The following is a 21,826-nucleotide window of genomic DNA, read 5'->3' as shown; positions in this document are numbered from 1 at the left end:
TAGTTTAGTTCTAGTTTAGTCCTGGTTTAGTTCTGGTTTAGTTCTGGTTCAGTCTTGGTTTAGTCCTGTTTTAGTCCTGGTTTAGTCCTAGTTTATTACTGGTTTAGTCCTAGTTTTAGTCTGGGTTTAGTTCTGTTTATTGCTGGTTTAGTTCTAGTTTACTCCTGGTTTAATTCTGATCCAGTCCTGATTTAGTTCTGGTTTAGTCCTGTTTTAGTTCTGGTTCAGTCCAATTTTAGTCCTAGTTCAGTCCTGGTTTAGTTCTAGTTTAGTCCTAGTTTATTCCTGGTTTAGTCCTAGTTTAGTCCTAGTTTATACCTGGTTTAGTCCTAGTTTAGTGCTGGTTTAGTTCTGGTTTAGTCATAGTTTATTTCTGATCCAGTCCTGGTTTAGTTCTGGTTCAGTCCTGGTTTAGTTCTGGTTCAGTCCTGGTTTAGTTCTGGTTTAGTTCTGGTTTAGTCCAAGTTTAGTCCTAGTTTAGTCCTAGTTCAAACCTGGTTTAGTCCTAGTTTAGTTGTGGTTTAGTCCTGGGTTTAGTTCTGGTTCAGTCCTGGTTTAGTTCTGGTTAGTTCTGGTTTAGTCCTGGTTCAATCCTGTTTAGTCCCTGGTTTAGTCCTAGTTTATTCCTGGTTTAGTTCTAGTTTAGTTGTGGTTCAGTCCTGATTTAGTCCTAGTTTATTACTGGTTTAGTTCTAGTTTAGTCCTGGTTTAGTTCTGGTTTAGTTCTGGTTCAGTCTTGGTTTAGTCCTGTTTTAGTCCTGGTTTAGTCCTAGTTTATTACTGGTTTAGTCCTAGTTTAGTCTGGGTTTAGTTCTGTTTATTGCTGGTTTAGTTCTAGTTTACTCCTGGTTTAATTCTGATCCAGTCCTGATTTAGTTCTGGTTTAGTCCTGTTTTAGTTCTGGTTCAGTCCAATTTTAGTCCTAGTTCAGTCCTGGTTTAGTTCTAGTTTAGTCCTAGTTTATTCCTGGTTTAGTCCTAGTTTATACCTGGTTTAGTCCTAGTTTAGTGCTGGTTTAGTTCTGGTTTAGTCATAGTTTATTTCTGATCCAGTCCTGGTTTAGTTCTGGTTCAGTCCTGGTTTAGTCCTAGTTTATTCCTGGTTTAGTTCTAGTTTAGTCCTGCTTTAGTTCTGATCCAGTCTTGGTTTAGTTTTGGTTCAGTCCTAGTTTATTCCTGGTTTATTCCTAGTTTAGTCCTGGTTTAGTTGTAGTTTAGTCCTGGTTTAATCCCAGGGTAGTCCTGGTTTAGTCCTGATTTAGTCCTAGTTTAGTTCTGGTTAAATCATGGTTTAGATCTGGTTTATTTCTGGGTTGGGCCTGATTTAGTCCTGGTTTAGTCTTGAGTTAGTCCTGCTTTATTCCTAGTTTGGTCCCAGTTTAGTCCTGGTTTGGTTTTGGTTTATTCCTGAGTTAGTTCTGGTTTAGTCCTGGTTTAGTCAGGTCCCTGTGATGTAAATCCTTTATTATTAAACTAACAACAAGGTCTGGGTTCATTAGATTTTCAGTAGGGTTATGGAAGAAGTGACTATGGTTAAGGTCACGATCAATCTCCCGCAAATGAATATAAGTCAATGAAATGTCCCTCCAAAATATGTGTGAAAGCAACCAAAAAGAAATATGTTCAAAATATCTCTTGGTGTTGGTATTTATAACATTTGTGTTGTTTTAGAATAAGTATTTTTTAGAGACTTTCAGAACCCAAAATAAAATTTTTCAAGCAGTGAAAAAATTGACATTTTTTTCACCATTGGAACAAATCTCCTGACCAATATTAAGTCTTTTCCAGACAGATTTATGTCATATGTTTATTTTAATGGTGCACTGTGTAGCTTCCACCTTTTAAACATGTCTGTCTTGCATTTATTAAATTACAGCTGTTTTCATAGCAACTTAAAACATGCATTTATACTGTGAGGAGTCTTGCCTCTCCACAGATCTGATATTTACACATTCTGGGAAAAGCAATATCTCCATAGAGACAACCAGTTGATGGTTCCTGCACCAGAAAATTCACACAGTACACCTTTAATGTATAAATCATTGCATCAATGATGGAAATTCTTGATAGAAGTATTTCTGTATCTCGGAGCACAGATAACCAAAAACAACAGTGATACTTGATAAATATATAAATATATATATATATATGTATCACTCATAACACGATTAAAAACATTTAAACATTTGAGTGATAGGAAATTGCATCTATTTCCTATTTGTTTTCTAATAACAAGAATTCATTTTGGGAGCATTTCAAACATGGGGCAAGCTGACTCTAACAAATTGTCTTTTTTCAAGTTCAATAACTCAAATTTGCCTTGAGGGACTTACAGCGGGCAGAGTATAGATGAAACCGCCCCACACTACAGGCCAGCTGCTGTAATAGGTGTCAGGAGCACAGCACAATGCAATTCTATGGCTTATACTCTCCAACCAGCATTAGATACCTGTGAATTAAATGAAAGAGCATAAGAAAAAAAATGAGAAAATATGATGATGATGATGTATTTTAGTGCACTATTTTTGGCCAGTTCATAGTTTCAGAAGCAGAGAAGGGGCTTAGGTAATTCTATGGGAGATTTACTGTTTTTGATAAAATATCAAAACGTATTATCTACAAATGTGGAACCTTATCATTATTAATTAATGAATGCATGAATGAATGAATGAATTATCCCAAATCTTATGGCTTGAGCCCTTTTGATTACAACAATGGGGAATAAATAAAGCACTACTTTCTGAAGCTATTGTGACTTTCTCTTATGTTTATTGATAATGACAGAAATGACATTGAACTTTCTTTGAGTTTTTGTTTCATGTGGATATGCCCAGTAATTACAGATACTATATCAACCATAAACCAAGTCAACGAATCTGTGATCTGACAATTCATTTCATTCAAAGATAAACACTTGTGAATCAACTTTCCTCAGAGAGTGAAAGTTAAAATGACTCTCACTGTCTCTCACCCTTGTACAACCCATGCACAACTACAGCTTTGGTCAAATGTACTTTTTTACTTTTAACAGTTGGACTAAGATGCAACCACTTGTGACTCCATATTTTTTGTAGTATCAGTATCAGTATCAGAAAAATGTTATACAAATAGAAAAGTGTGTTCAATGCATTTTTAAAGAGACTATAGCCTACTTGTTAAGACATGACATATTTAGATCACCATGTTACCTTTTATTGTTTTTAAAAAGCTATATTTGCTGAAAACAACTTACAGTTAGTTACTTTTAATTTTATTTTTAATATCCTCCCTCCCTTCAGAGCACTGTAACAACACAATCAGCGTATGTTCTGCTAATGAAAATACTGCACATCGAGTCAGGTTTGTGAAGCTGCAGTGTATTCTTTTGTATCATGTTTTTGTAGTCGTGTGAGAGCATGGGTCCTGTAGCCTTGTGAGTTGAGTCTTGGACAAGATGGTTCAAACAGGGTCTGGAAGAGAACGCTAAATTACTCAAACGTCTCTCAAACTCTTCAGGCATATTTTTGATGAGGAAACAATATAATACTGTATCATGGTAGAAATCTCCAAAAAGTCAATTTTGTGTAATACCCCCTTAACAGCCCTTAAAGCAGGATTGATGTAGATAATTAAAAACAAACCCATGTACTTTCCTTCCTTTGTCTGACTGGCTGATAGACTGTGCTGTGTCACTTCTGTTTGCAGGCCCATGCAGTGTTGTCAACGGCGACAGGAGAATACACCAAACAAGTCCATCACGGCCAAAGTCACACACTGGGAGCGCGATGACATTAAGGAAATAATAGTTTAACTCGGAGTGAAGAGGTGAGTGACCCAGTTCTGCAACGCGCCCGTCTCCCAGGACCCACAGCAGAGAAGGAGAGAGAGAAGGAGAGTCTGTCCTTGATCAGAGCCGGAACTGGACTAAACACAAAATACTCACACTCTGTAATGGGGTTCTCGGGGTGTGGGTTTTATGAAATTTGGGCAGTATTAAAGAATGATGATATTATGTGGAGGATAATTGAAAGATGTGGGGGATAACTTTAGCCAATATGAGGTTTTACAATGTGGAATTGACAAATTAAAAAAAAAAGCCTAATGAACAAAACAACTGTAGTTAGAGGGGTCATTTACACACATTTTTTGACTGTTCAAATGTTCATTTAAGAAGATTTTTAATTGTCAAATAATGGAGATCAGGATTGTGTCATCATAGCATAACATTTTGCATTACTTTCAGTTTCACTATTAGGGAGAGTGCATATTAATGAGAATCTACAACATGGTAGTGTAAATATGACAGATTATAGCAAAAATGCTAATTTCTATCTGTAATCCCCAGGCAGGTGACACCACAAATTTAACAGCAAAAACAATGACAATAGCGACAGTGACAGTTATACACTAAACATGTCCACAAGTCTGGTTTTCCTTCAGCCACTGTTTGAAGAGGGATTTGAAAGTGTCCAGTGTTGGAGTCTCTCTTATTGATAATGAGAGACTGTTCCAGAACTTAGTGCCTCTGATTGAGACTTACTTTGTCTGAATGTGGTGCATCTGTGCGGGAGCTCACAGTTCCCCCGGGCCTTGGCCCTAGTTCCCATCCCACTGATAGTCTTTGTTTTAATAAAATCCTGTAACCGAGGGGGGGTAAGTCCATACAAAACTTACAGCCATATTTAAAATGAACAAAACTATTAAAATTAAGCAAGTTGTACTTGCTTATTTTTACAGCAATTGATTGAACTGGTTTGAGTGTTGTGCCAGAAGCAAGTGACCAGGTGATTATGCAATACTCTATATGAGACAGAATCATGGAGTATAAAAATATTCGTGCCACATATAGAGTCAAAACTTAAACTTGCCATTCATTCAAAAGGAGCTTAATGGGATGTACTATTGCTCTTTTGTCAAACTGTTTTTTTATATTTATTCACATTAGGTGAGTTTTGGGCCTAGTGTACAGTGTAGTTGTTTGATGACAGCTATGGAGTTACCTTTTCTTGCATCTACACATTTCAAATGAGAAAGTAAAATTATTAAGTAATTATTATTAAGCCTAAGCTTCTCAACTTCACTTAGCTCCATGACAGTAGATATGTTGACTGTAAGGCCATGGAGATAAGCAAAAAAAAGTTTCATAATGCACCTTACAATATATAATGCATAACATAAAATATAGAGATGACAAAAGATAACATAAATTTCATTTAATAGCAACTTTTAATCATTTGAAGGGTTGAATTTTATAATAATGTTTTATGGAATATTTCCAAGGCTGGCCAGCTCTCTGTTTTCTCTGTATGAGGAGTCTATACATGTAATAAAATAGACCTATATTTATACATGATAATTAAAAAATAAATAAATAAAAAATTGTAGATCAGACTGTTCTACAACACCTCCAACAATCACTGTGTTTTTCTGCCCAGTTTTAGTTAAAGACAGAAAATCCGGCCGATGCAATTCCCAGGTTCCACTCTGTCTGTTTTAATAATTGACCAGACAACACAGCGCTCCCTGACAGACTCCTGCTCGGCCTCACATCTTTAAGGAAGTCCACACATTCAACACATCCGCCTTGTTCTCCGGCGCTTTCCCCCCTACGTTAATGAATAGAACATGAACAGGGGAAATTATGCCTCGAATTCTCTGGGCAGATAATGATTCCCATCTTTATCAGTGGTTTATCTTCTAAGGTCAAGATTAAAGTGAAAAGTGATGTGAACCCCCAGCGTCTCCAATTAAGAGGAGCGAGATAGAGTCAGAGAGGAGGAAGACGAGGAAAAAGAGGAGGAGGAGGAAGAGGAGGAGGAGACCAGCGGACTGTATTAACCAAACGCATGGTCCCTGAAGCCGCTCGGAGAAGAAACAGAAAACAACGCAATTAAATTATGACACCTGACACCTAGACCCCACATCAGTGCGAATCATAATGGACTAACCGCAGCAAGTGAGAGCCTGTCAGACGATTAATGCGATCGCACGCATTAGCACCTCTCCACTTGACATTTTTGGAAGATTTCTTTTTCTTTCCCCCCCAACTGTCTGTGTTGTTTTTGGGCAATTGTTCTAAATCTTAAAGGGTCCATATTACGCTTCTTTTTTTTGATCTACTGTATGTGATAATGTTGTTTCTTCATCACAAACGGAGTTGGAATAGAGCATTTTGATCTTTGATGATGTAGACAGCATTCTAACAATTTTGAGAGTCAATTTTGCTTAATACAGCGCTTTTAAAGGTGGAATATGAAATGAAATATTCCACAGTATGTTGTTAAAAGTATCTATTTTATTGCTTGAATCCTTGAAAAAAGCATGTGTTCTTCTTATAAGCGGAGGTCACCTCTCCACAGACCTGACAGATTTTTGGAAAACGTCTTTGTCTTTTTTATCCCCAACTACCTGTGTTGTTTCTGGGCGATCGATCTAAATCTTAAAGGTAAAGGTGCAATATGTAACTTTTCTAATATGGTGTCTACTATCAACTTGTCTCCATGCATGGAAATGTTCTTTACTTGCCTGAAATGTTCCACAATATGTCATTAAATTTATCTGTCTTGCATTTATTCAGCTACGTGTTTTTTTTATTGTTTAAATTCTCAAAAAAATGTATTCTCTCCACCTCTGACCTGCAACTGGGCCTGATGTTTCCATGGAGACAAATAAGTGAAATACCAGACTGTGAAAAATGTTAGGCAAGCAATAAATTCTCTACGATGATAAGCAGGTGACAGACCCTCCACCAGAAAAAAGTTGCACATTGCACCTTTAAAATCTAGAACAATAATTTGTATTTTACTGGAATAAATTAGGACATGGGCTTTCATTAGAGCTCACTGGTTAGTAAGTCACTGCTGAGATGTGGATTCAGTTTGGAGCAGACTAACAAATAAGCAGCAGGAGCATTTGGCAACACTTAATAATAACTGCACCTTAATTAGACGTAATAAAGCATGAAAATGACCTAAATGACCTAATTCATAATAAACAAATAGTTTAACCATAGTTCAGACTCATTAACTGGTCAATATATACCCTTGCATTAGCTCCTAACCCCTTAACTGAATACTTGAATCATTCTTGAAGGTCCTATATTACTCAAAATTGACTCTTGTGAGCTTTTAGCCATGTTAGACTGTTGTGACCCCATCAGCAACATACCTCGAGTTGTGTTTTGTTTCATTCACACATGTTTCAGTAACCCTTTTTTTTATAAGTCTGTCTACATCTCCAAAGCTCAAAATGCTCTGTACCACCTTGTGATGTCATGAAGCAATAGTTTTCAAGTTCAAAGCTATTACCATTTACCATTGTTCAGTTAGAGACTGGCAAGTCCAGGACTGAACATAGATCAGAAAATAGCGTGATATAGGCCTTTTAATCATGGCGTTAACTATGTGTTTTTTTGTTTTTTTTATTGGCAAGTGGCAATTTGCCCTGTCCAATCCAAGGCCATTATTTATTCAGTTCTATGTTTGGTCCTATAAATCGTGATTGTTAGGTTGGTTCTGGTTTAAATCCAATTTGGGCTTTGTTAAGTTCGTGTTTAGCCATTATTTTGTCTTGAATGAATATATTTGTTTTTAGTTGCCATTTATTAACTTAAATTGGTAATGTTTTTCTTCACATTGAGTGTAGTCAAAGAGGAAATAGACTCCACGTTGAAAGTACCATCTCACGTTTCCATCTCGGGTTTCAAAATCATGACTAGTTAGAAGTGTTTCCATAGAGTTAACAATAACAGTTATTAACAAGAATGAAGCTGAAACTCATAAATAAAACTTCTCTGCAATGATGTTTCAGATGAAAAATTTGACACAACACAAATGATTTTCACAATTTTTTTAAATAAATTGTCATATTTAGACAAAGTGATACATTTTAATATGAGAAAACCCAGAGGAGACAGAAACGCAAAGACAATGTGGAAATTATACTTTCTTCACACTTTCCTCACGTTCACACGTATTTCAGATTATTTGTGGACAGCCTGTTATTATTTACAATTTCAGCTAACTTAATTAAGCACATTTTTTATCAAGCTTAATCATTTAGAGATTAAAATTAAAATTCATTTCCAGTGTCCACCTGTTTAGCAGTTAATATCTTAAATGGTGCAGGTGTCTCAGTGTACCCCCAGCGGCTGAGTGCACACTGCGCTGAACACTATCTTAGCCCTAACCGCACTTAAGCATGCTGTGGGCTGTAATGAATTTTCTTTTATGGCCACAGCTAAAGGAGCTTACAAGGTTTAACAAGCAGGGGTGCTACTAGAAATTCTGCCACCTCTGTCAAGATGTCACCCGGACCCCCTGTGCCCCCCTACCTCCCTCTCCTCCCCCACCCGACACCCCGAGCCTGTTAGCATGTAGCAGCGGAGTCTCACCCCGGTGGTGCCACAGTCCGAGTCCTATTAAGAAATGCTCATGACGTTTTTAGACCAGACCAAACGGAAAGGTGGGATGGTGCGGACCTCCCCCATCGAGAATGTCAAGGGTCTCTCAATCACAGCACAAAGAGGAGATGTGACCATGTATATTTTAATGTTTAACCAGGCCATACTAAATTAGACTGGCTAATAGAGGCCAGTGGACAAAGGGTGTACCAGCTGAGCTCAATCTGCCACGTCCATAAGCTGTTAGTCATCAGGGCATATGCTCTTTGCTAATAACGTATATGTAATTGAATTTGTTTTAAAAAACTTGTGTGGTTTAAAAAGCAAAACAACATGTGAACAGTTTGGAAAATTCACTCAATTATTCATCCAAAAACAATGTGTGGGCGTGTTTGGATTTTCCAGTACTTTAATAAACCATTTGCATACAGATTGTCCAGAACTTTCTGTTAAAGTGTATTCTGTAACTTTTTGGTTGGCGGTCCATCTGGAATGTTCCACAGTAACAGCTCTAATTTACACCTATTCAATTACATAGCGCTTTACTGCTCAAAAATAGCTACAAAAACACGCATTCTGACTGTGAGCGGGGTCTCCTCTTCACAGATCTGACCCATAATTTGGTCTGGTTTGGTCTCCATGAAGATAGAAAAGGTCTGAAACTGTGAAAAATTCCTAACAAAGCAATAACATCTTCATGGAAAAAAGTATTTGATGGACCCTCCTCTAGAAAAGTTACACAATACACCTTTAAACAACAAAGCATGGTTTCTTCCGGTTTCATATAATGCTGTAATGCTGTAGAAATAACAATCTTCAGCTAATTCCTGAATCTCCAAACTCCAAGTCCACAGTGTGCACAAACAGATAACTCCTACACACGAGTCCCACATTATAACAGTGAGCACTTTGTTATCCACACAAAGCTCGGTTTCAGCCAGTAACTGTTTGAAGGGCAGCTCAAAACAAATGCAACACATTTAATTGCTGTATAGTGTCCTCTTCGCAATGTAAAAACTCCACTAATTCTTCAGCCTATCTACAGAAGAATCCTCTCCAAGATGAAAATATCTTGGTAAACAAGGAGAATGTGAAAGCGGCGTATGTTGTTGACAGAGCTGCTTTAGCACATTGTCGACAAAGAAGTGTCTGACAGCGCCATCTTGGAGAATTTATTAGGTGAATAGATGTCAGGAGAGAAAGTCCAAGTGGTTAATGGAAGAGTTCCACTGTTCCAGTTCAAGAGCATTATCAAGAGTTTACATATGTGTGTGTGAGCGGTAGAAACTTGTAGGAATGAAAACCAGTTATTTGTACTGGTTACATTTGCCCTCTACCATCAAACCTACAATGATTTGCTTATAAAGTGTGTTTGAATTACACCAGATGCCCTTCCTAAAGCTACTTAAACTCTGAATTCCTGCTCAGAGAATTGTGAGTAGTGACTGTTTGTGAGGAGATTGCAGTTACATACTAATTGAGTCCCATTTTAGAATTATAATAGAACAAATACCTTTACTGCCTTATTTGATATTCAAAGCGCATTACAATAAATTATTAATTCACTCCTCACACACTGGCGATAAGCTCCATGGGTTTCAGAATGATGAAAAATTAGGACCGTTGCCATAGCGATTAACAAAAAGTCCTCAAAATGTTGCTTTGTTGCTTTTAACAGAAAGATGAAACTCATTAATAACCACAGCTGCTTTGGGGCTGACTGACAAAAAACTGGCTGCCAATCTGTGCCAATGGCCTCTCTGATCATCTCCAATCACCAAATGTAGGCACAGTTTTTGAAATGTCTTGACTAAAGAAACAACGACAGGATTAGTCAAAGCTGGAATTGAGAACTCCTATGTTTGTGTGTGAATGCACGGCCTCCCCAAACATTAATATGCAAAATCATAACCAAAATAAAACAACTATTTGTGGTTTCAACACAAAGCATTGATTTTGACATAGTCTGTGTCTTTTTTTAGCTTGTCACTTCTGGACATTAGGCTGCCATGTATTAGCTGTCCTAATGGCAACACTCAAGGCTTAGATTCACTAGGGCACTGTTTAAATAAAAGTATCATGATGGACTGATGGAGTCAGACATTCTCCAGCTGTGACCGCTGAAATTTCAACATTATGGATCATAAGTATCAAAAAGTGAAGAGTTCATTTGCAAAAAACAGATAAGTGCTGTTTGAAAAAGTCAAAGGAGGCTTGTAGTTTACTCTTAGTATAGTAAGAGTTTTAAAAGGCAAATCAATTTTACTGGTGACAAATTATTATTCCATCCCTTCTTGATAAAATCCACTATACATTATTGTAACTGGTAATGCCTGTAGAAGATGGTAACAAAACAAACGGACATATCTGTTTTTGTGACTGAACTCTTCAAGTGTAAAAGTGACCAGACTGTGTATGGTAGCGCTGCGTTCAGTAGAGTAAGGGTAACAAACAAACTCTTAAAGATTTAGATAATAATATTAACTCCCTTCAAAGAGTTTTTTTTTATAACACAAAACACTGATTTTGACATGAGTCTCTTGCTATTTTTGTCACTTATTTTGCTCTTTGTTATTATAATATAGTGTGATCTCTGAGCTACTGTGTCCAATTAATTCCCCTAGTTGATCAATAAAGTTAGTAAGTCTAGTCCATGTATCCTTTTAGCTCGTCACTTCTGGACAGTAGATGGACAGACCTCACTTGTCACCTCTTTTACGACTGGACCCACTTGGTAAACACTTAAAGGTGAAAGGTTTGTGCAGCCCCGTGACATATGGCTTTGTGCACTGCTCAATGGCAGCATCTGTGTTTTTACGTCTCCACCCATTGTAATTGCCTCATTGACACAATCAATTAGACGACTTAAACGTGCTAAAAAGCCCCATTTTTACTGCGCACAGACAACAAGAGGAGACGCGGGGACGAGGAGAGACAGAAAAACAATGCTTTTGCTCCAGTGATCCATGTCAGATAGATGATTCCTCTAGGTAGATGTTTTACCGAGTCCGCATTGATTCGCCTCCTCTATAGCCGGATGTCACACCATTCTCAATGACTGCGCTATCCTATTCCCATTTAAATTGCCTAGACGTTTTCTTATTCTGACACATGTTCAAATCAATGGCTTCCTCTGCAGGTCATAGACTGGGATGTACTGCGGCGCACACAGCAGCCGCCTCTCAAATCCACTAAAATCAACACAATAATTGAAATATTTTCAAGCTGATTACACCCAAGCCCCGGGACCGGCTGGTTGCTAAGAGTACGCTCCCCGGTTGCTAGGGGGAGTAAATCATCTTGCATTATTTGATTTTTGTTACTGATATGAAACTGCTAGTCTCCTCGATTAAATGTCTCGCAGTCAAACACCTCGGGGATGGACAGAGAGGGGAAAAAAAACACTAAAGCAGGCCGGTAAAATAGCATCTCTAACTTGGCTTTTCCATAGGGCTTCGGCACAAATCTTTGTTTACGTTTGTTCCTGCCCAAATAAACAAGGCGAGGGTCTCGACTTTCATTGAAGGAAAATAGAAAAGACAGCAAACCGTCCACAAATCCCACATCACGCTCGGGTTCGCTATAAGATCATGAGTAATCTCCCAGTCGCTCTGATCAAAACAGATTGCATAGTCAAAAGGGTGATTTTCTTTGGCGCTGTGTTTCCGACTGACGATTTTATAAACACGACTCAAAGTGTGTGGGTCAGAGAAAACAGGAGGGATGTTGGTGGCATAATACTCTGTCAAAGAAGATTCATGTCAAATTGACTTGTAAAGTTTCTGAGCGACCTATGGAAACTTGCCTATGCCTGGTTGTGTATACAGTGAGTTGGCCTGTGTGGACATTATCATACAATTATGGCTCTTAAAAGATATATGTGATTTTACTCATCCCATTAGACTAGAACATGTAATGATCCACATCTTAAAAATAGAAACTTCCACTTAACTTCCTGTTCAATATCAAAGAAATGTTTCATGTGACATTTCACTGTGACAAGCAACATGTTTTCATGTATTTGTTTTGGTTGTCGAAAATGGCTAAACATTTCTGAACTCTATACATATGTATGAGCTGATATAAAAAAAAATAAAATAAATTGCCGATAAATACTATTGTGGGCGATTGTGATAAGAGATAGCCTCACATTTAGGACAATTCAGGATTACATACATGCACAAATCAAACAAAATATAACTTTGAGTAAGCTAATGGAAATATATACCCTTTAAAAGTATAAGTTATAATGACATTAGGCATATCTTACTGTGGTTATTAATATAGGCCTGTACTCAATAACCTCAAATTATGGGGTAAATGCTCTATCTATTTATTCACATAGTATTGATCATAAAGGAAACACACACATACATGATATATTTATAACATAGATATATATTGTCATGTAGCAAACTCCCAAACGCCAATCATTACCAACAAAACAATAAAAATACACACTAATTCACATTTTTATTCAGCTTCACATCTACAAATCATTTTGCAGTACCATAAAAGCCCACTAGTTGAAGAGCCAACAGTTAAATCTCCATTCTTCATAATAGCTACAGAGCGTCTGACACCGTGTGATGTGATGTCCACTGATTACAATGGACTGCTCTTCTATTGCGGCTCATATTAATAGTGCATTGAGGAGGATTTTCTCCAAAGACTTGTCAGACATTGAGGGCGGCTCCAGCTCTGGCCTTGTCAAATCAGATCAGTGCTTTGCCATAATGGTGAGGTCAAGTGGAGGGGCAAGCTCTTAACTCCATAACAAGCTGACAGCCAGCATTATAGTGGGAACTGGAAATATAACATGCACACACATTCATACAGGGTGACAATATGAACTGTATATGAGCCAGGGTAAACGATCATGTAAAAAACCTTTAGCTGTGGGAAGAACATAAGCAAATTCACCATATTCCAATAGTCTACTCATGTACACTTTTAGTATATATTAGGTAGTATATAGTATGCACATATACACGATTATTTTTTATCAAGCCTTAAATGTCATTAGCCTCCTTATATGTTATTTAAACCATAGGCCTAACTCCCAGACATCCCAAAGCAAAGAGTTTATGGATAATCTTCTTTAAGAATTTATTTATTTATTTATTTTTTCAGACATTTACAAAATAATTTAACAACAACAACAACAACAATGATAATAATAATAATAATAATAATAATAATAATAATAATAATAATAATAATAATAATAATAATAATAATAATAATAATAATTGTATGTAAAAATAACTCAAAAGAAATGTAGATTAAAAAATAAAATAAAAACAGTAGTCAATCTAACTACTTTCAATATCTGACATAATCATCTAAGGACATATTCGTAACGCTTGTAAAATATATTATTGAAATCCTAATATACTACCTTTATTATTTTGTCATATTTGTTACTCTTGTTTATTTTCTTGAGTGTTTATCATTACAGTCCAAAGCCTTCTAAATTGGTGTCATTCAGAAGTGAGTACTTCCTCTAAGATTCAATCAGTCAAGGAGCTAAAGTGAAGACAATAGCAGCCATTGAAGGATCCTTTAGCCTTGCTCACATTTTTTCCTGCCCAATTGAAAAAAAAACAAAAGGGTTAGCTGACAGCTCGGCTAAACGCTGGGTGAGTGGTGATCACTGCTAAATAAAACCAGTCATTATGTGGATGTCAGCTCTGGCCTGTGGTACTTGGATCGATAAAGCAATCTTTTTTTTCTTTTTTATTTACCAAGCGGCAGCCTCTTGTAGCCCGGGTTGTCTTTTTACATTGTGGTTTGTGTTTAACTGCTTTATTCGCTGCGTACCATCTGGTCTCAGTCCCCTTTCGAAAGCCGGGGTCCTGACAAGCAAGAGATATGTCAATGCAGTCGCGAGCACAAAGCAACATCTGCCATGCCTTGACGCCCACCATTGTCCGACCATTTAATCTGTCCCCCTCCTCCCCTTTTAACGCCCCACAACAGTTCCTCAGTATTATGTTTTGCCACTCAATTAGCATTATCATCGCCGCTGAAATAGAAGCCAATTTACCTTTAATGATTGTTAGATGAGTGACAGGAGTCTCCGCGGCCACTATCACTACTAGATAAACTGTCTGCCTGACTTGGTCGCGGTCCGGAGCAGAGGGGAGCGAGGGGGGTGGGGGTGAAAGTCACAGCCAGCCAATGGGAACGCTCGGATTCTAACCCCTTGAAACACCAACATTGTTCTTCATAGAGGCAGTGTGCTGGAAAATTGAGTCCAGATTCATTAGGTTTCCAGTGTGGAGCTCGAGTCGGTTAAATTGATACATTTCCTAACAAAATTGAAGTGCTTTTGTGGTGGCTTGCGGATGGCTGGTGACCCCACTCAGCCCAAGCAAGCCCGGATGGATCTATTAGGCCGCTTATAGACTGCTTATTCCTCCACTCCCCATCTCTGAGTGACACTGTAAATCTGAACCAATTTCAAACCCTAATCACCATTACCAAACCCTCTCCACTGTCCATTTGTTACTGCGCAATTCGTATACACTGGCGAGATTGGTTCGGAAAGACCCGTTTAGAGGAAGGCCTCCTGCTTCCCCCACGGTTAAATGGCTCATGACTGGTCCCCATTCGCAGCCCAAGCGGAAAAAGCTACGTCCAGGGGAGAAAGAGCAAGCAAATAACACAGTAAAAACAAAACGCTTTAGACAATTCCCAACAGATGAAGACTGGGATAGCAGGAATAGCTGTGCACTTACATTTCAAACTGGATTTAAAAATAGAAAGGAAATATATACAGCGGTTCAGGAATTGGTTTAATACATATGCCTATTTTATTTGTGTTTATTCAAAGTAAACAGACCATAAGGACTCACAGTCAGTTTAGTCAGTCCAAAGCCCTGATAAATAACTGGAACACTAAAATTGTTTTATAAATCATATTCTGGTAAAATTCTGGTAAAGATCCAGATAAAATTTTATTTTTTTCAACATTAGATTAAACCATAGAGGAGTCAGGATGGGCATCTGAGGTGTTCCCAAATCCCATATCAATCTAAATAAAGCACGCTAAAATACCTCCTTAGGTAAAAGTTAAATATTACATTTGGTCAAAGATAAAAAAAATATCATTGCAACAGTTCAAAATAAGACAGCAGGCAAAATTAATGATATCTGTTTTAGTGTGTTCAGTGTTTAGTGTGAACAAAATTAAAAAGTGATTTGAAAACAGAAATATGTTGGTTATAAAAAAAAAAATGTTGGTTCAAAGTATGACATTTTGAGTGAATGTCAAGTATTTGCAAAATCTGCTTTATATGAGCTATTAACCATATAATGCTTCTCCTCAACTTTTACTGTATTTTTATTTTTCAATATACAAACATTCATAAATATAAATCCACTCATAATGGTGAAATTACACTATGAAGAGTTTGGGCCAAGAGCAAAATCACTTAGTTTAGAACAGAAAGTCATTGGACACACTTTCAGAATTTCAATTTTATATCATTATTGTGTTTTTTGATGACGACAGTGTAATGAATCTTCATGTGTCATAGTTTATTAATAATACCAGAAGAAAGCATAATACATCCTCTTTAACATTACTGAGTGACTATTTTGGAAACCCTACGAGGCAAACAACACCCCGTCAAAACAAAAGACCTTGGACAATTCTTAAAAGATTAAAAGTCCAAATGAGGTTGAACGTCAGATTACTAAAGTGTGAAAACAGCGTTCACGTCGGCAGGGTGACAGACAGGGCTCCGGGCCTCACTGCCGGCTGGAGCAGAGTATCCCAACACTGTCCCTTGAATAACAATCATGGCTACACCTCCAAAACATTTTCCTTTTCCACTCGCCATTTTTACTCAAGCTTTTATCTGCTCAGTCAACCGCGCAGCCCTACCACAGCAGCTCCGGCTTGAGGATATAATTTCCCCGTCAGCCGTAGTCATATAAGTCTGCTTAATATGCACTCTATAATTTACGAATTATAACCCGCAATATGGCTTTTTTCTCCAAATTATCTATCTAACCTTCAACTTTGTTCAACTTTGAATTAGCCACTGTGAACACTTAAACATCACAGGTAAGAAAAAAAAAAAAAAAGCTAAGTGAAGTCTGTCATGCATTATTTATAGTCTTAAAGGTGCATTGTGTAACTTCGCTGGAGAGGTTTGTCTCCATGGAGATGTTAATGTTTTGGTTTAAATTGTCCACAGTATAGTCAATTAATTTGTCTTGCATTTATTCAACTACAGGTGTTATTTATTGCTCAAAAATATCTTAAAAAACATAAATTCTGAATCAGTGGGGTCGCCTCTCCACAAATCTAACCTGTAATTTGGAGATTCCCAAAGGTGCATTGAGTAACTTCTGGTGGAGGGTCCGTCAAATGCTCTTCTCTATAGAGATGTCATTGCTTTGTCTGGAATGTTTCACAGTATGGCATTAAACCTTTCTATCTTCATGGGGACCAAACCAGACCAAGTTACAAATCAGATCTGTGGAGGCGCATCCCCACTCACAGTGAGAATGTCTATTTTTCTACACATTTTTGAGCTATAAAACCACTTGTAACTAAATAAATGTAAGGTAGAGCTGTTTAATGCCATACTGTGGAACATTCCAGAGAGCAATGACATACCCACACAGTACTCCTTTAAGTTTATGGCCATACTGTGGAACATTCCAGGCACATCTCCATGGAGACAAGCAGTTAGCGGACCCTCCACTGGTCAAGTTACACAGTGCACGTTTAAATCATAGGAGTTCAATTGGAGGGCTTATATTGAAAACGGTGAGCTCACCCGTCAGTCTCAACATCTAATTAACCACGGCACCTCATATCCTCTAAGTGCACTGGAAACACATTTTAATTGATATTGAGATGTTTATGCCCTTAGAAAGTAATTAAGATTTTCAATTAATCCTGTCTTATTTCTGGACATCTTGGTTCACTGTCCTTGAGCATCCCGCCGATTAATTCCCCAAACCTTGCAGTCCAAATGAGAGAACTTCAATTACTAGGCAGTGAATCGCAACCCCGTGAGTGACCTCATCCAAGGCTGCATCATCGTTTCAATGGGAGCCTGCTCAAAGCCAATTAAATCAGAGAGAAATGGAGGAATTGCTGTTGTATGACTGCTTTTGTCTCTCCTCTGTTTGGATTGAAACCTGGGAATTTACAGTTATGTGTGGTGCTTTACATTCTGCACATATTTGGGGAAAGGGAAAGTCAGTTTGTAGCTGTTTTATAGAGCATGTTATCATATCACTTATAAAAGCCAACCCTTAAAAAAGCAAGAAGAAAGAAGTTTGTTTATGCTTTATTAAGGATAATTAAGGTGCCCTGGTTATTAATGTAATGTCTCAGTATAATTTACAATGGAAATATATGATTGGTAGTACTTGCTTTACTTTGCATTTCTAGAGGAGGGTCCATATAAGGACTGTAAAATAGAGGGTTACCTTGAAAGTCGCTTCAAGCCTCCAGATTAGTAGTAACAGTGGTTCAATGGGCTGAGTGCCAAACAAAAGTGTGCCCCAACCAGAGCATATAGTGTTTTTGTGTCCTTAAGCAAGACACTTCACAAGACACTGAGAGTGAGTGAGTGAGGGTGATATGTGTGATGGTCAAATGGGAGCTTGGTACACATTGGCAGACACATTTTGTCCGTAAGACTGTGGCATGAGAGGATAATGAGTATCACGAAGGGCACTATAAAAATCCAAGGTATGATTATTATTTTTGCATTATCTTTAAGCATATGTACATATTATAAATACTTTTCTCTCCTATAGAGCAGTAAATAGAACATTAAGTGTAAAAACAAACAATATCTGTTAAACAGTTTTGTGGTTTGTTTTTCTGCTGTACCCACTAAAACACAAAATGTGGTTTGCAGTATTTCAGATCTAACTTTCAGCCTGATCTGTAACTGCAACAGTGTAGATGCTACAGAAAAAAACACATTAAAGGGTGTATGTTTAAAAGAAAATGTACATTTGTGATGTATGGCTCTCCAGGGAGTTAGAAAATGTGGTTTTGTGGAAAAACATTGCTTTAAGATATCAATAGTTCCATGGCAAGTCAATTAAAAGGGCCTTTTCACACATAGTTGTTCTCCCATAGGACAAACAGACAACATCTCTCAGAATAGGACTTCTTATTCCCCTGCTGTGCTCTATTTGCTTGTTTACAACTCCCTACATACAAAACCGTTCTCTTCTTGATAGAACACTTCTTTTATCAATCAACTCCCAAAAAGTATTTCCATTTTCCCGATTTACAAGCCCTTATATAAAAAACATAATCCTCCTTATACAGCCGGTTTATACTTTTGGAATTACATATCCCTGAACCCCAAACATCTTACATCGTACAATATGACAACACTTTCCTCTGTCCAAACAGCAGTATTGTGGGGTGCATAATCATCACTGCTTGCTGTCCTTGCTGTTTTGCAAACACATAGAGAATCACCTGTCCATCTTGGCCACAGAAAGACATGCTTGGGGATTAGGGTGACATAATCTAGCAATGGCCCGTGAGTGTGGGTCTGAATGGGCTCCAACCCTCTATGCTACGAGCAGATAACATTTGTGACTGGGGTGCCTGGTGTCCTATTCATAGATTAGTGGACCTTTTTCAGTTTGTGCAATGGCTTTGGCAGAGTCGCATGTATTTTCAAGGGAGGAGGCTTCAAGGCCCCTTTTCTCTGCAGGCGTCACCGGCCTCCACAGCTCATGTCACTGTGGAAAATACTGACTAATGCTCCACACGCACAGTTCACAGGGGTAAGCTCTGATACTGTGTGGGGTTAGGTATTTGTCAACACTTCTTAATCAGAGAAAATGCCTAGGTGTCCATACACCTTATTTCCACCTTATGAGTAAAAGTGTTTTTTTTTTTTTTTAGAAGTACTGCTGTGTTCTTTTCTTTTTTTGTGATATACATTTAGAGGAAAAAAGGATAAATGCAATTTATTTATTTTGTTTTTTTTGGTCTCCTTATTTATTTATATACTTTTCTGTCTTTAGTTAATATGTAGATTGGCCAATGTGATGATAGATAATAGAGGCATGTAATTTTAAAAATCCTAGGCAAAGCCATAATACCTCCATGGAGACAAGCAGGCATCGGGCCCTCCACTAGAAAAATTACATAGTGCATCTTTAAAGGACCCATATATTATTTTTATTTTTAATTCCATAAACATTACTTAAATGTGCCAAATTTGGCTCTTTCGCTGATAACAATGTTAAATGCTGATTTATTCTAATTAGTTACAAAAAACATTAGACACAGTGACCAAGTTGTTTATGCTGAAATTTGGTGTAGTGGTTCTATTATTGGTTGATATTATTATCCAGTCAGAACTCAGCTACCAGCTACCAGAAGTCAGCTACCAGATTCAAAGCTGAAATCCAGTTGGTTTGAACCTAAAATAACACTCTGATCTGAATGGTCCTAAACCCCAGCACCAATCATGAATCAGTTTTAGTGCGGCCTCTGCAACTCAGCTCATTCTGTAGGTTCTGAGCATTTACATGTGGCATGACATGTTCACTGGCAAACGTGATTGTAGAACTTTAAAAAGGCCCATATTACGCTATTTTCTAATCTAATGTTATAATGTCCTCATGAAAAACATCCCTGGAGTTCCATACACCTTCACTTGAATCATTTAAATAATTTCACACCTGGTATTGCCAATCTCTAGCCAGACTGGTTCCACCTAGTGCCTCCACTCAATTTCATTTCTCTCCAGCGACTAGGTCAGGAAACAGAATACACTACTGTAGACGGTTTGCAAGAACCCCAGAAATGGGAGTTCGGGCACAAGCCAATCAGCGAAGAGCCATACATTCTGTGTTGGCAACGATTCCCTAGATCGAGGATTTAAAGACATAACAAAGAGAATGTTTGTAACAAAGAGGTCAGACAGTTTCTACGAAGTGAAACCAGCTGATGAATCAGGCTAGCCAGTCTCAACTACTCTAACTCAAAACTTTAACTTGATAACTACCTTTTCATGACATCACAAGGTGGAGCAGATCATTTTGAGCTTTGGAGATATAAACAGACTAATAATAAAGAGTTACTCAAACATGTGTGAATGAAAGAAAACACAACACAGGTATATTTTTGATGAGGTAACAACACGATAACATGTGTTAAAGCTGCGTTAAAGAGTGCAAGCATTGTTCCTTTAAATATACAATTTCTCAAATCTACCAAAAACATAATATCTGTAATAGTTTTTCTTTTACAAGTCTCAATACTTTTTAATTTACTGTTGGATCAGGGTGAAATATTTCTGTATATCTCTGTTTAGCAGTGTTTACCTAGCACTCGTCACATGTGTTATAGATACCTCCATAGCGGTGATTCGGGGCCCTGCCTTTGTTCACACCCACTGCTCACTTCAAGGGGCCTCTGGTTTGCATCTCCAGCTTTGCATCACAAAGGAGGGCTGGATGTGCAAATGAGACGTGACATTTGTATCTGAGCGGATGGCGGGACAAATAAATAAAGAAATAAATAAACATAGAAACAAACAAACATGGCCGCCTCGCTGAGTGACAGGACACGGCGGGGACATCTCCTCCCTTACACGACGCTGCCTGGTTAACTGTCACGCCATTAAATTGTCTTTTGGCGTTTGACACGAGGGTTTCCGATGGGTTAGCAGATGTAAAAAGACGGGGGTTGAGAGCTGGGCAAATACTTCCTTTCCAAGACCATGAAATTGATATAGTGAATCATATGTGACAGTAGTGGCTCTCCCTGCCCTGTAATTGATCTACATTAGGACTACAAGGATCCTGGCTGCGATTGCAAAGCTCCACACATCACTGGGCTGTGTACGTCCCCAGCTGGTAGCCTCCGCAGTTTATTCTCGCACTAGAAGCGATTACATCTTCAATTTTACCTGCGGTGTGAGGACCTCAGCGGGCCGGCCAGATATCTCTCTCCATAAGAAGACCTTACTTATTGCTCTTTCAAGTGCCAGATCTATCAGTTCGCTGTAATTAAATTGAGCGTTTTAATCTGGTTCTTCTAATCCCGAGTCAAGTGTGTTGGGAGTGCGATGATGTGATTTTGAAAGGGAATACTCCTGATTCGTAGAAACACTGTTATCTCCAAACGCCACCATTGAAATAAATTTGAAAATGAGGTTTGTGCACCTAAGAGCCCACACTGGCAGTCACATGACACGAGACGCTGCTTAAATGCTTTTAGAAGAGAGGATAAGTAAGAGGGATTGTTCAGGGAAGTTCAAACTAGGACAAGGCAACGTAAGTGATATATTTTCTAATGGAATAATAGAGCTATAATAATAGTGCACTGCAAAAACTTAACTCTAGACAAGTTAAGATTAGTTGAATTAAGACATTATTCACTTGACAAGTAAAATTATCTACCAATGGAACCAGATTTTTTGTAAGTAAA

At 37.9% G+C, this 21,826-nt stretch overlaps 1 long non-coding RNA gene across 3 annotated transcripts in view; it reads left to right on the top strand.

Moving 5' to 3' along the window:
* The window catches only part of LOC129408701 (uncharacterized), a 59,368-nt gene that overhangs the window by 27,401 nt on the left and 10,141 nt on the right, over positions 1-21,826 (top strand). Inside the window, exons 3-4 of one of the 3 annotated variants that reach the window (XR_008632089.1) lie at positions 3,684-3,803; positions 5,414-6,065. This is a non-coding gene — a long non-coding RNA (uncharacterized LOC129408701). Of the gene's footprint in view, positions 1-3,683; positions 5,260-5,413; positions 6,066-21,826 lie in introns of those variants that run through there. The other 2 variants (XR_008632090.1, XR_008632088.1) reach the window with 2 other exon arrangements.

The sequence above is a fragment of the Boleophthalmus pectinirostris genome, unplaced genomic scaffold (genome assembly GCF_026225935.1).
Source record: "Boleophthalmus pectinirostris isolate CB_2022bp ecotype Guang Dong unplaced genomic scaffold, ASM2622593v1 HiC_scaffold_17, whole genome shotgun sequence".
Taxonomy (NCBI): domain Eukaryota; kingdom Metazoa; phylum Chordata; class Actinopteri; order Gobiiformes; family Gobiidae; genus Boleophthalmus; species Boleophthalmus pectinirostris.
Note: the sequence above shows the minus strand (reverse complement) of the source record. Positions and strands in the feature narration are given on the sequence as shown.